This window comes from Egretta garzetta, unplaced genomic scaffold, assembly GCF_000687185.1.
Source record: "Egretta garzetta isolate BGI_Z169 unplaced genomic scaffold, ASM68718v1 scaffold60, whole genome shotgun sequence".
NCBI lineage: Eukaryota > Metazoa > Chordata > Aves > Pelecaniformes > Ardeidae > Egretta > Egretta garzetta.
The window spans coordinates 2,870,265-2,875,818 of NW_009258269.1; positions in this window are offsets into that span (position 1 = coordinate 2,870,265).

The following is a 5,554-nucleotide window of genomic DNA, read 5'->3' on the forward strand; positions in this document are numbered from 1 at the left end:
CCGAGCCACGGGGCGGCAGGCGCCAGTTCTCAGCCAGGGGCTGGATCCTGGTGTGCAAGATGCACAGAACATGGGGGATGGAGCTGCTCCACGCTCCCACGGCCTCCTCCTTCCCCGTGCATGAACAGTCGGGTGCCTCCCGTGCTTCGACGCCCTCCTTCCTCCCAGCAAGCACTCCCAAGCATCGCACTTGGGTGCAGCACCTTGGGGAGACGAAGACGGCAGCGGTTTTTCAGAGGAGCGGGGCGAAGCCACGTGCCCCGGGCTGCGCTGGGTCTGACCTGCTGCCTGAGACACCGAACCCCCCTGTCTGATATGGGTCCTGCTCGCCCCGAGGGCTGCTCAGCGCTCCGGTGGCCACCCTGCCTGCCGCCAGCCCCCAGCCCCTCTGTCCTGGCCCCAAAAACAGTTGCACGGGCGCAAGCAGCGCGGCCACGAGGGGAGCAGACCCGGGGGTAACCTGGCCTGGAAAAGGGGAGCAGCCCAGGGGGATGCGCGCTTGTTTGAAGTGCCTGGGTACCGGCTACAGCGGCTCAGGAGCCCCTGCTCGACGAGATTTCCAATTACATTTCTGCATAATTGTTTCAGCCATTTCCTCACGCCGAAGCAAAGCTTATTGGTTTGTAATCCCTAGCACACCCCGGGGCCTTCTTTAAAATGTAGGCCCAGCATTTACTGCCCCCGGTCCAACAGTTGGAGGACGTGAATTTGTGTGTTATTGCTGAGAGCTCAGCCACTTCGGCTCCGGCTCTTTGAGGACTCCAGATGTGTCACCCAGGCTCGGGGATTTGCTGCCTCTTGTGCGTTCCAGCATCATGGCTTTGAATTCCTCCATCCCTGCCTTTCACTTCCCCGCCTGAGGAGGACAGATTTGGGGCACTCGGCTCCCTGCTCCTGCACGAGGACTTCATTTCGGGGTGCCCCCCTCTTTGGCCGGGCGGTCCCATGGCTCCACCACCTTTCCCCCACGCCCCCGGCCCCAGCGGGCTGCCCTGCGCCTGCGCCCCGCTCTCAGCCATCTCTGCCTCCCAATTTCCATCCCACGTTTTACCCGCTGCATTTCCTCTCTGTTACCTCTCTGGAGGTTGATATCTATTTTCTCAACAGCATTTGGCTCAAACAATCTCACGCATCCGCCAATAAGAGCGATATGAACCTTCCCCGTTTCTCTCCCCAGTTGTCCCCAAAGCACTGCTCAGCAGGCTCGAGCCCGAGTCCCATCACATCGCACGCTGCCACGTCCCCGTCTCGGCCCTTCCCGCTCCGCGGGGCCAGGCTGGAGCCTCCTTCATCCCCACCCACCACTCCTTGGAGATGCGGCACAGTGAGAGCTGCCCTTCCTTCCATCCCAGCTTTAACCACCCGCCTCCGTCTCTCCGGGATCGCTCTGTGGGAGTCACAGCATCCCCGGGAGGCAGGACCAGAGGCAAAGCCACAAGCGGGGACTGAGGTTAAGCCCGGCTCTGGCTTGTGACGGACCTACGGCGGGGGGGCAGCCTGAATGAGACCCCCCGTGGGAAGGGAAGGGGCCTGCCACCCCGCTCAAGGAGAGGGCTTGGGCTCATGCCGGTGCTCGGGCAAGCACAAGCGTTGGGTGGGGGTGCAGAAATGACATGCCCTGTGTGGCATTCCAGCTTGGGAAGTGGGTGGGCAGGGGTGCACAGACGGGGAAGGTGGCATCCCCTGTACCGGGGCAGGGTACCCCAGCAGGATCAGCTCCTGCGGTCACCGTTTCCTCCCATCTCCACCTGCAGCCTCCTCTCATTTCACAGGCACCGCTCCACGCGCCCCTCTGCAGAGACCAGGAGTTAGGAAAGCATCCCTGAGACCCCCTGTGCCCCGGGGGGTCACGGTATGTGATGCAGCAACAGAAAACTGGGAACCTGTCTCCAGAAAAGTCCCAGCAAGGGTTGGGAATGCGGCGCCAGGAAGCCACCCGTGAAGCCCTGCATGCTTGGGACCACTGGGAGCGTCGGGCAAGCGGCTTCCTCCACACGTCCCAGATCCCTGTGCTGCTGCCCACCTTGGGATGAAGAAAGGCTGTCCCACGTCAGACCTGCTGCAACTCCTCAGAAAGCAGAAGGGAGCAACTTTGGGACCTGAGCAGCAGCATGTCTGGTGGGGCAGCAGCGCCAAGGGGAGATGGTGCCACCAGCACCAGCTTCCCCCTGTTCCAGAGATGCTTCCCACTGCTTGATCCGGGGGTCTAAGACCCCCTCTGGTCTCCTCTCAACAGCACCCTGCTGCCCAGCAGCCTCCCCACTGCCATCCCAGCCCTGCCCCACGCTGATCTGCTGGGCAGGAGGAGGGATCAGGCCGGGGCAGCTTCCCAGGGCTGCCACGTTTGGCACCCCGATGGGTCCCCACCATCCCTGGCTGCTGTGGGAACAAGGCGGCTCCATCCCCAGCCATCTCCGTCTCTTCCCAGCCCAGTGGCACTGCTGGTGGATGCTTGAATGGGGAACAAGATCACTCCATCCCCAGCCATCTCCATCTCTTCCCAGCCCAATGGCACTGCCGGTGGATGCCTGGATGGGGAACAAGGCAGCTCCATCCCCAGCCATCTCCATCTCTTCCCAGCCCAATGGCACTGCTGGTGGATGCCTGGATGGGGAACAAGGCAGCTCCATCCCCAGCCATCTCCATCTCTTCCCAGCCCAATGGCACTGCTGGTGGATGCCTGGATGGGGAACAAGGCAGCTCCATCCCCAGCCATCTCCATCTCTTCCCAGCCCAATGGCACTGCTGGTGGATGCCTGGATGGGGAACAAGGCAGCTCCATCCCCAGCCATCTCCATCTCTTCCCAGCCCAATGGCACTGCTGGTGGGTGCCTGGCTGGGGAACAAGGCCGCACCCTCCCCCGCCCCAATGGCACTGCTGGTGGATGCCTGAATGGGGAACAAGGCAGCTCCATCCCCAGCCATCTCCGTCTCTTCCCAGCCCAATGGCACTGCTGGTGGATGCCTGGATGTGCTGAGCCATCTACCCAGGCTGGAGCTCCCAGCGCTCTCCTCGACAGATAAAGCCTCTTGAGTGGCTCCAAACCCGCCGATTCCCCCAGGGGAGCCCTGAGCACCCTGGCCAGGACACAGCCTTCCTTTGGTTGTGCACGTAGCATCTCCGGACAGGGATCTCTTCGAAGAGACAGGGGCACCACAGGGTCCCTGCCGAGCTCCCGGGGCCGGACGCGCAGGGCTGTGCCGGGATGCTGCCCAGCAGTGGGGAATAGCAGCAGCAGGCCCGCGCACAGTTATGCAGTAATATCCAAATCTGCTTACTGTCTGCCGCTGTGATTGAAGGAGTTTCTGTAATAATGTATTAGCTAAAGCTTCCAGATTATCCCAAAAACATCAGCTTTAACAAAGGGGTAATGCCTCTTTAATCCCCGCATGATCCCAGTTCCCAGTCTCTGCAGGACATTAATTCACGGCTAATACACAGACTCCAGGCGGGCTGCTAATGTGGGCGGCATGCGAGGCCGGGGCCAGCCGGCCGCACGCTGCTCCGGCCTCACCAGCCCCCCCCCGGCTTTGTTCCCCCTGCTCCCTGGGAGCAACCAGGATCTCCAGTCTGGCCCCAGTTTGTGCGCGGGGCTCTCGGCTTTGGCTGGCTGGCGTCGGGGCCCCAATGCCACGGCCAGCGCTGACAGGGGCTGCTGGCCGAGCGCAGGAAGGTGCATCCCTTGCAGGCACCGAGACCTCGGGTGGGGGGGCTTCACCCCAGCCTCCATCCCTTGTGCCAGAGAAGCTGTTGCCCATCTGCTCCTGGGGGCTGGTTTTTGGAACAGGACAGTGCAGGCTGCTGGCGGAGAACGTGTAGGCAGGGCTGAGGGTCCAAGACCTGGTTGTGCGGGGGGACTAGCTGGGCGACGAGACCGGAGCTGGGTGGACAAGCCTAAGAGCAGATGGGACCATGCGGTGCCTGTCCCCTTCGGCAGGACCTCAAGAGCTGGGCTGCCCGCTGGCAGGCTGTAAAACACCACGGGAATCGCGGGGTGCTGCAGCCGAGCTCCCACCCCGTTACCAGCCCAGGCATGGATGGAGCCGGTTCCAGGAGAGGTCCCTGGTGCAACAGCTTCGCAGCCTCCTGCACCCCGATCTTCTCCTCCTCCAGGCCCAGCACCACGAGCAGAAGATGGGGCTATAACTGAAACCAGAGATGGAGATGGTCCAAAATCCGCTTTATCAGAGATGATATTTTGCCCTGCAAAACTGCGGTCATCTGGTGGCAACACCCGGCTGATTCCAGCCAACCCTCCAGAAAGGGTTTTTTTTCTCCCTGGCACAGAGAGCAACCCCCCTCCATCCTGATCTGCTGGGGATGCGCACATGGTGCCAGCTCCCTTGGAAACTTTTGGTGGTGGGAGGGCCAGAGAGGAGCCACGGCACTGCATAGGTGACAAGCACCCCGGGTGGGGGCTGCCCTTTCCACCGCCCGTCCCTCTGTGAAGCTTGGGACAAGGCTACAGCCCAACGCATGAAGCTGAGGACAACAGCCCCTACCCTGGCAGCCAAGGCATCGGAGATGGTGCCCGCCCGGCCGCACGCGTGTGGGATCCAGGAAAACCTCGCCGTGCTGCTTCCCATCCCGCGGGTCATTCCTTCCCACAACCAAGCCCCAGGATCTGTGTCCCCCAGAAGAACCTGCCTTGGAGCTGCTGAGAACGTCACAAATCGTCCTCCGGAGGTGTCCCTCTGCCCCCGGGCCCATAAAGGGACAGCGCAGAGGGGACCCCAGGGGGGGGGGGGTTTGGGGGGGGGGGGGCACATCCTACCCCATCTGCTGAGGCCAGCAGCCATCTGGGTGAGGACCTGAGCGAGGTTCGGCTGCAACCTTGGGGCAGGCTTTTCTCAGTTTCCTCTTTTGATGTGTAAATCGGCAGCTCCCTCAAAGAGCTTCGCCATGGCTGAATCCAGCAGCAGGTGCCTTTTTTTTTTTTTTTTTTTCCTCTTTTTTTTCAGATTTTTCCTTTCTCACCAATTACCTTGCTGGTATCCACGGTTACTGCATCATCCTGCGTCGGGAAGGTTTCTCTGCCTGCTCGTCCATCACCCGGCACCTACAGGGTGTTGCTCCAGACCCAGCGCTGTGAGCACCCGGCTGCAACCAGCGCGGGAGGGTCCCCAGGGAGCAGCCCGTCCCTCCTGCCCGTGATGCCCCGAGCGCCCTGCGATGCTTGCTGGGAACGGGCCAGTGCCCGCCCTGGCCGTGCCACTGCTCCCACTGCTCCACTGCCCGCATACGGACACGGGGGCTGCGGAGGCACCGGCGCTGGCTGAGCTCCCGAGGAAGCCCACATGGATGAAGGCCTGAGCTCCCTCCCTGTGCGGGGATGCTGTTTGGACACGCAGAGAGGCCAAATGCGCTCCATTTGGCAGGGATTTCACCCTCAATTACAGAATCACAGAATCACAGAATGGCAAAGGTTGGAAGGGACCTCAGGAGATCATCTAGTCCAACCCCCCTGCTCAAGCAGGTTCACCTAGAGCATGTTACACAGGACTTCATCCAGGCGGGCTTTGAATATCTCCAGAGAAGGAGACTCCACAGCAC